The sequence below is a fragment of the Culex quinquefasciatus genome, chromosome 3, assembly GCF_015732765.1.
Source record: "Culex quinquefasciatus strain JHB chromosome 3, VPISU_Cqui_1.0_pri_paternal, whole genome shotgun sequence".
Classification (NCBI taxonomy): domain Eukaryota; kingdom Metazoa; phylum Arthropoda; class Insecta; order Diptera; family Culicidae; genus Culex; species Culex quinquefasciatus.
In genome coordinates, this window is record NC_051863.1 from 17,974,385 (window position 1) to 17,984,233 (window position 9,849).

Sequence of the window (9,849 nt, forward strand, 5' to 3'; positions counted from 1 at the left end):
CTTAACCGGTTGAACCGGTAGGAAACTCTTGCAGGGCTGGAAGATGTTTTGTTTTACGTTCAAAATCTGCAAAAAATTATAAAATTCCGTTAAGAAATTCTAGGATTCTAAAAAAAAAAAAATTAAAAACAGATAAGTAAAAGTAAAAAAATAGCATTGGAAATTAACGCTGCTCTCAAATAAAAAAAAAACTTCAAAAGTTTCAAATTCTAAAATTTATAAAATAAAAATTTTAAAATTAAGAATAAAAACTAAAATTTCCTTGAAAATTTCAAAGAAAATTTCAAAACTGTGCTAAAGGGTCATACAAGGGGAAATGTGAATTTTGACAAATTTATTATTTATTTTGACGTAAAAACAATTAAACAATGGAAACGAGCTGTCAAGCAAGATACTACATTCAACAGCTGTCAAGAATTTACGCGATCGATTTTATTTGCAAAATTAAATGAACCATCTTTTTCAGAAATATTATAAACTTTTGTTTTTTGCTGTTCAAAGTGTCACTGCGCTTGGAAAAATAAGCTTGATCCGAGCTTGAACTGTGCGTGTTATATAATCAGCATTTTTAGCTCATTGTTAGGATCCAATAATGGAGCATCATTTGAAAAGGGCGTATAATCTTTTTGACAATGACCTGTTGTTCCGGCATTTGCAAAATAATCCCAGTTACCAGCTGTCAAATTACTTATCATCACGGACGAACGGACATGACACCAGGAACAAATTTTCTTCAAATTTCCGAAGCATACTATCACTTGCACCATCTACATTCAAGTTGTCGAAGTAGCATCGCGCGATGACGCATGATTTCTCAAAATGTCTTATGCAATAATTATTTTAAACATTCAGCATTAGTATGGTACTAGAAACATTTTTTTTTTGCATTAAGTTTGTCTTTATGAGTCTTTGTAATTTATCATGGATCTAGGGGGGGTACAGAGTTAAAATAATTAACGTTCGTCAATATATTGACGTTGTTATTGATATACTGGTCAATAGATTAACGAAAATCGTTATGACCTACATTTGTACACCTTGGTTTGACATTTGACAGAAGGAAACAAAAATAATTTTGGCGAATAAAATAAATAGAAGTAAACTAAACAGTTCGGCATTTTTAACAGAAAAAGACCATGTTCAGTCCCAGATTGGCCAAATTCGGTCACAGAAAGTGAGGGCTTCCACTGAAATGGAGCATTTGGCGTTCCGACCGGATTTGACGGAAATCAAACAGTTGGAGGTGCCCTGAAAGTAGTCATGGATACTAAAATTGCCGAAAAATTGATAGAAATGTTTTTTTTTAAATATAAATTCACACGACCATTTCAAAAAATGCCGTTGAGTTTGTGTCATCAGCTGGCTTTGTTTACGTTGCGCGAAGATCTTGACATAAGCGATCTCGCTTGCTCAGGTTTTCGCCAAGAAGAAGTAAAAGAAACCCTGCTTCACTTTTTGAAACCCCGTGTCATGTCCGTTCGTCCGTGTTATCATCCCGAGTATCAACCCTTTTCTCATCTTGCTTCTCAAATAAAAAAATCAAAAGTTCTAAAATTGAATTTTAGAATATTCCGAAATTCAAATTTAGTAAACTTTTCTCTAAATTCTAAAATTCAAAAATTCTAAAATTCAAAAATTCAAAAATTTAAAAATTCAAAAATTCAAAAATTCAAAAATTCAAAAATTCAAAGATTCAAAAATTCAAAAATTCAAAACTTCAAAAATTCAAAAATTCAAAAATTCAAAAATTCAAAAATTCAAAAATTCAAAAATTCAAAAATTCAAAAATTCAAAAATTCAAAAATTCAAAAATTCAAAAATTCTAAAATTCTAAAATTCTAAAATTCTAAAATTCTACAATTCTAAAATTCTAAAATTCTAAAATTCTAAAATTCTAAAATTTAAAATTTAAAATTTAAAATTCTAAAATTCTAAAATTTAAAATCTAAAATTTAAAATTTAAAATTCTAAAATTAAAATTTAAAATTTAAAATTTAAAATTTAAAATTTAAAATTTTAAAATCTAAAATTCTAAAATTTAAAATTTAAAATTTTCTAAATTCTAAAATTCTAAAATTTAAAATTAAAATTTAAAATTTAAAATTTAAAATTCTAAAATTTTTAAAATTTAAAATTTAAAATTTAAAATTTAAAATTTAAAATTTAAAATTCTAAAATCTAAAATTTAAAATTTAAAATTTAAAATTTAAAATTTAAAATTCTAAAATTTAAAATTCTAAATTTAAAATTTAAAATTTCTAAAATTTAAAATTCTAAAATTTAAAATTTAAAAATTTAAAATTCTAAAATTCTAAAATTTAAAATTTAAATTTTAAAATTTTAAAATTTTAAAATTTAAAATTCTAAAATTTAAAATTCTAAAATCTAAAATTTAAAATTTAAAATCTAAAATTTAAAATTTAAAATTTAAAATTCTAAAATTTAAAATTCTAAAATTCTAAAATTCTAAAATTCTAAAATTTAAAATCTAAAATTTAAAATTCTAAAATTTAAAATTTAAAATTTAAAATTTAAAATTCTAAAATTTAAAATTTAAAATTCTAAAATCTAAAATTTAAAATTCTAAAATTTAAAATTTAAAATTCAAAATTTAAAATTTAAAATCTAAAATTTAAAATTTAAAATTCTAAAATTTAAAATTTAAAATTTAAAATTCTAAAATTTAAAATTTAAAATTCTAAAATTTAAAATTCTAAAATTTAAAATTTAAAATTTAAAATTCTAAAATTTAAAATTTAAAATTAAAATTTAAAATTTAAAATTTAAAATTTAAAATTTAAAATTTAAAATTCTAAAATTTAAAATTTAAAATTTAAAATTTAAAATTTAAAATTTAAAATTTAAAATTTAAAATTTAAAATTTAAAATTTAAAATTTAAAATTTAAAATTTAAAATTTAAAATTTAAAATTTAAAATTCTAAAATCTAAAATTTAAAATTTAAAATTCTAAAATTTAAAATTTAAAATTTAAAATTTAAAATTCTAAAATCTAAAATTTAAAATTCTAAAATTCTAAAATTCTAAAATTTAAAATTCTAAAATTTAAAATTCTAAAATTCTAAAATTTAAAATTTAAAATTTAAAATTTAAAATTTAAAATTCTAAAATTTAAAATTTAAAATTTAAAATTTAAAATTTAAAATTTAAAATTTAAAATTTAAAATTTAAAATTTAAAATTTAAAATTCTAAAATTTAAAATTTAAAATTTAAAATTTAAAATCTTAAATTCTAAAATTTAAAATTTAAAATCTAAAATTTAAAATTCTAAAATTCTAAAATTTAAAATTTAAAATTTAAAATTAAAATTTAAAATTTAAAATTTAAAATTTAAAATTCTAAAATTTAAAATTTAAAATTTAAAATTTAAAATTTAAAATTTAAAATTTAAAATTTAAAAATTTAAAATTTAAAATTTAAAATTTAAAATTTAAAATTTAAAATTTAAAATTTAAAATTCTAAAATTCTAAAATTCTAAAATTTAAAATCTAAAATTTTAAAATTTAAAATTTAAAATTTAAAATTCTAAAATTCTAAAATTCTAAAATTCTAAAATTCTAAAATCTAAAATTCTAAAATTCTAAAATTTAAAATTTAAAATTTAAAATTTAAAATTTAAAATTCTAAAATTTTAAAATTCTAAAATTTAAAATTCTAAAATTTTAAAATTCTAAAATTCTAAAATTTAAAATTTAAAATTTAAAATTTAAAATTTAAAATTCTAAAATTTAAATTCTAAAATTTAAAATTTAAAATTTAAAATTTAAAATTCTAAAATTTAAAATTTAAAATTTAAAATTTAAAATTCTAAAATTTAAAATTTAAAATTCTAAAATTTAAAATTCTAAAATTTAAAATCTAAAATTTAAAATTTAAAATTTAAAATTTAAAATTTAAAATTTAAAATTTAAAATTTAAAATTTAAAATTTAAAATTTAAAATTTAAAATTTAAAATTTAAAATTTAAAATCTAAAATTTAAAATTTAAAATTTAAAATTTAAAATTCTAAAATTTAAAATTTAAAATTTAAAATTTAAAATTCTAAAATTTAAAATTTAAAATTTAAAATTTAAAATTTAAAATTTAAAATTTAAAATTTAAAATTTAAAATTTAAAATCTAAAATTTAAAATTTAAAATTTAAAATTTAAAATTCTAAAATTCTAAAATTCTAAAATTCTAAAATTCTAAAATTCTAAAATTCTAAAATTCTAAAATTCTAAAATTCTAAAATTCTAAAATTCTAAAATTCTGAAATTACAAAATTCTAAAATTCTAAAATTCTAGAATTCTCAAATTTATTATACAAGAAATAAATATTTAAAATTTAAAGAATCAAACATTCAAAAATTCATTTCATTGTTTTTAAAAATATGATTTTATAATTTATATAAAAACCTGTTAATCACACTACTCAAAATTTGGATTTTACAATTTTAAATTTCATGAAATTAAGAAAAAAACAAGAAATAAAAAAAAATTTAATTACACGATTAAATTATTTTTTTGAGTCAATATTCTAAAATCCTGATATTCTTAAATTGTTAACATACAAATCATAAAATTAAAAAAAAAATCAAAGCTTTGCAAATTGAGCAACGAATGCTAAGAAAATTTCATAAAAAAAGAATAAAAGAATAAAAGAATAAAGGAATAAAAGAATAAAAGACTAAAAGAATAAAAGAATAAAAGAATAAAAGAATAAAAGAATAAAAGAATAAAAGAATAAAAGAATAAAAGAATAAAAGAATAAAAGAATAAAAGAATAGAATAAAAGAATAAAAGAATAAAAGAATAAAAGAATAAAAGAATAAAAGAATAAAAGAATAAAAGAATAAAAGAATAAAAGAATAAAAGAATAAAAGAATAAAAGAATAAAAGAATAAAAGAATAAAAGAATAAAAGAATAAAAGAATAAAAGAATAAAAGAATAAAAGAATAAAAGAATAAAAGAATAAAAGAATAAAAGAATAAAAGAATAAAAGAATAAAAGAATAAAAGAATAAAAGAATAAAAGAATAAAAGAATAAAAGAATAAAAGAATAAAAGAATAAAAGAATAAAAGAATAAAAAGAATAAAAGAATAAAAGAATAAAAGAATAAAAGAATAAAAGAATAAAAGAATAAAAGAATAAAAGAATAAAAGAATAAAAGAATAAAAGAATAAAAGAATAAAAGAATAAAAGAATAAAAGAATAAAAGAATAAAAGAATAAAAGAATAAAAGAATAAAAGAATAAAAGAATAAAAGAATAAAAGAATAAAAGAATAAAAGAATAAAAGAATAAAAGAATAAAAGAATAAAAGAATAAAAGAATAAAAGAATAAAAGAATAAAAGAATAAAAGAATAAAAGAATAAAAGAATAAAAGAATAAAAGAATAAAAGAATAAAAGAATAAAAGAATAAAAGAATAAAAGAATAAAAGAATAAAAGAATAAAAGAATAAAAGAATAAAAGAATAAAAGAATAAAAGAATAAAAGAATAAAAGAATAAAAGAATAAAAGAATAAAAGAATAAAAGAATAAAAGAATAAAAGAATAAAAGAATAAAAGAATAAAAGAATAAAAGAATAAAAGAATAAAAGAATAAAAGAATAAAAGAATAAAAGAATAAAAGAATAAAAGAATAAAAGAATAAAAGAATAAAAGAATAAAAGAATAAAAGAATAAAAGAATAAAAGAATAAAAGAATAAAAGAATAAAAGAATAAAAGAATAAAAGAATAAAAGAATAAAAGAATAAAAGAATAAAAGAATAAAAGAATAAAAGAATAAAAGAATAAAAGAATAAAAGAATAAAAGAATAAAAGAATAAAAGAATAAAAGAATAAAAGAATAAAAGAATAAAAGAATAAAAGAATAAAAGAATAAAAGAATAAAAGAATAAAAGAATAAAAGAATAAAAGAATAAAAGAATAAAAGAATAAAAGAATAAAAGAATAAAAGAATAAAAGAATAAAAGAATAAAAGAATAAAAGAATAAAAGAATAAAAGAATAAAAGAATAAAAGAATAAAAGAATAAAAGAATAAAAGAATAAAAGAATAAAAGAATAAAAGAATAAAAGAATAAAAGAATAAAAGAATAAAAGAATAAAAGAATAAAAGAATAAAAGAATAAAAGAATAAAAGAATAAAAGAATAAAAGAATAAAAGAATAAAAGAATAAAAGAATAAAAGAATAAAAGAATAAAAGAATAAAAGAATAAAAGAATAAAAGAATAAAAGAATAAAAGAAGAATAAAAGAATAAAAGAATAAAAGAATAAAAGAATAAAAGAATAAAAGAATAAAAGAATAAAAGAATAAAAGAATAAAAGAATAAAAGAATAAAAGAATAAAAGAATAAAAGAATAAAAGAATAAAAGAATAAAAGAATAAAAGAATAAAAGAATAAAAGAATAAAAGAATAAAAGAATAAAAGAATAAAAGAATAAAAGAATAAAAGAATAAAAGAATAAAAGAATAAAAGAATAAAAGAATAAAAGAATAAAAGAATAAAAGAATAAAAGAATAAAAGAATAAAAGAATAAAAGAATAAAAGAATAAAAGAATAAAAGAATAAAAGAATAAAAGAATAAAAGAATAAAAGAATAAAAGAATAAAAGAATAAAAGAATAAAAGAATAAAAGAATAAAAGAATAAAAGAATAAAAGAATAAAAGAATAAAAGAATAAAAGAATAAAAGAATAAAAGAATAAAAGAATAAAAGAATAAAAGAATAAAAGAATAAAAGAATAAAAGAATAAAAGAATAAAAGAATAAAAGAATAAAAGAATAAAAGAATAAAAGAATAAAAGAATAAAAGAATAAAAGAATAAAAGAATAAAAGAATAAAAGAATAAAAGAATAAAAGAATAAAAGAATAAAAGAATAAAAGAATAAAAGAATAAAAGAATAAAAGAATAAAAGAATAAAAGAATAAAAGAATAAAAGAATAAAAGAATAAAAGAATAAAAGAATAAAAGAATAAAAGAATAAAAGAATAAAAGAATAAAAGAATAAAAGAATAAAAGAATAAAAGAATAAAAGAATAAAAGAATAAAAGAATAAAAGAATAAAAGAATAAAAGAATAAAAGAATAAAAGAATAAAAGAATAAAAGAATAAAAGAATAAAAGAATAAAAGAATAAAAGAATAAAAGAATAAAAGAATAAAAGAATAAAAGAATAAAAGAATAAAAGAAATAAAAGAATAAAAGAATAAAAGAATAAAAGAATAAAAGAATAAAAGAATAAAAGAATAAAAGAATAAAAGAATAAAAGAATAAAAGAATAAAAGAATAAAAGAATAAAAGAATAAAAGAATAAAAGAATAAAAGAATAAAAGAATAAAAGAATAAAAGAATAAAAGAAATAAAAGAATAAAAGAATAAAAGAATAAAAGAATAAAAGAATAAAAGAATAAAAGAATAAAAGAATAAAAGAATAAAAGAATAAAAGAATAAAAGAATAAAAGAATAAAAGAATAAAAGAATAAAAGAATAAAAGAATAAAAGAATAAAAGAATAAAAGAATAAAAGAATAAAAGAATAAAAGAATAAAAGAATAAAAGAATAAAAGAATAAAAGAATAAAAGAATAAAAGAATAAAAGAATAAAAGAATAAAAGAATAAAAGAATAAAAGAATAAAAGAATAAAAGAATAAAAGAATAAAAGAATAAAAGAATAAAAGAATAAAAGAATAAAAGAATAAAAGAATAAAAGAATAAAAGAATAAAAGAATAAAAGAATAAAAGAATAAAAGAATAAAAGAATAAAAGAATAAAAGAATAAAAGAATAAAAGAATAAAAGAATAAAAGAATAAAAGAATAAAAGAATAAAAGAATAAAAGAATAAAAGAATAAAAGAATAAAAGAATAAAAGAATAAAAGAATAAAAGAATAAAAGAATAAAAGAATAAAAGAATAAAAGAATAAAAGAATAAAAGAATAAAAGAATAAAAGAATAAAAGAATAAAAGAATAAAAGAATAAAAGAATAAAAGAATAATAGAATAAAAGAATAAAAGAATAAAAGAATAAAAGAATAAAAGAATAAAAGAATAAAAGAATAAAAGAATAAAAGAATAAAAGAATAAAAGAATAAAAGAATAAAAGAATAAAAGAATAAAAGAATAAAAGAATAAAAGAATAAAAGAATAAAAGAATAAAAGAATAAAAGAATAAAAGAATAAAAGAATAAAAGAATAAAAGAATAAAAGAATAAAAGAATAAAAGAATAAAAGAATAAAAGAATAAAAGAATAAAAGAATAAAAGAATAAAAGAATAAAAGAATAAAAGAATAAAAGAATAAAAGAATAAAAGAATAAAAGAATAAAAGAATAAAAGAATAAAAGAATAAAAGAATAAAAGAATAAAAGAATAAAAGAATAAAAGAATAAAAGAATAAAAGAATAAAAGAATAAAAGAATAAAAGAATAAAAGAATAAAAGAATAAAAGAATAAAAGAATAAAAGAATAAAAGAATAAAAGAATAAAAGAATAAAAGAATAAAAGAATAAAAGAATAAAAGAATAAAAGAATAAAAGAATAAAAGAATAAAAGAATAAAAGAATAAAAGAATAAAAGAATAAAAGAATAAAAGAATAAAAGAATAAAAGAATAAAAGAATAAAAGAATAAAAGAATAAAAGAATAAAAGAATAAAAGAATAAAAGAATAAAAGAATAAAAGAATAAAAGAATAAAAGAATAAAAGAATAAAAGAATAAAAGAATAAAAGAATAAAAGAATAAAAGAATAAAAGAATAAAAAAATAAAAGAATAAAAGAATAAAAGAATAAAAAAATAAAAGAATAAAAGAATAAAAGAATAAAAGAATAAAAGAATAAAAGAATAAGAGAAGAAAAGAATAAAAGAATAAAAGAATAAAAGAATAAAAGAATAAAAGAATAAAAGAATAAAAGAATAAAAGAATAAAAGAATAAAAGAATAAAAGAATAAAAGAATAAAAGAATAAAAGAATAAAAGAATAAAAGAATAAAAGAATAAAAGAATAAAAGAATAAAAGAATAAAAGAATAAAAGAATAAAAGAATAAAAGAATAAAAGAATAAAAGAATAAAAGAATAAAAGAATAAAAGAATAAAAGAATAAAAGAATAAAAGAATAAAAGAATAAAAGAATAAAAGAATAAAAGAATAAAAGAATAAAAGAATAAAAGAATAAAAGAATAAAAGAATAAAAGAATAAAAGAATAAAAGAATAAAAGAATAAAAGAATAAAAGAATAAAAGAATAAAAGAATAAAAGAATAAAAGAATAAAAGAATAAAAGAATAAAAGAATAAAAGAATAAAAGAATAAAAGAATAAAAGAATAAAAGAATAAAAGAATAAAAGAATAAAAGAATAAAAGAATAAAAGAATAAAAGAATAAAAGAATAAAAGAATAAAAGAATAAAAGAATAAAAGAATAAAAAAATAAAAGAATAAAAGAATAAAAGAATAAAAGAATAAAAGAATAAAAGAATAAAAGAATAAAAGAATAAAAGAATAAAAGAATAAAAAAATAAAAGAATAAAAGAATAAAAGAATAAGAGAAGAAAAGAATAAAAGAATAAAAGAATAAAAGAATAAAAGAATAAAAGAATAAAAGAATAAAAGAATAAAAGAATAAAAGAATAAAAGAATAAAAGAATAAAAGAATAAAAGAATAAAAGAATAAAAGAATAAAAGAATAAAAGAATAAAAGAATAAAAGAATAAAAGAATAAAAGAATAAAAGAATAAAAGAATAAAAGAATAAAAGAATAAAAGAATAAAAGAATAAAAGAATAAAAGAATAAAAGAATAAAAGAATAAAAGAATAAAAGAATAAAAGAATAAAAGAATAA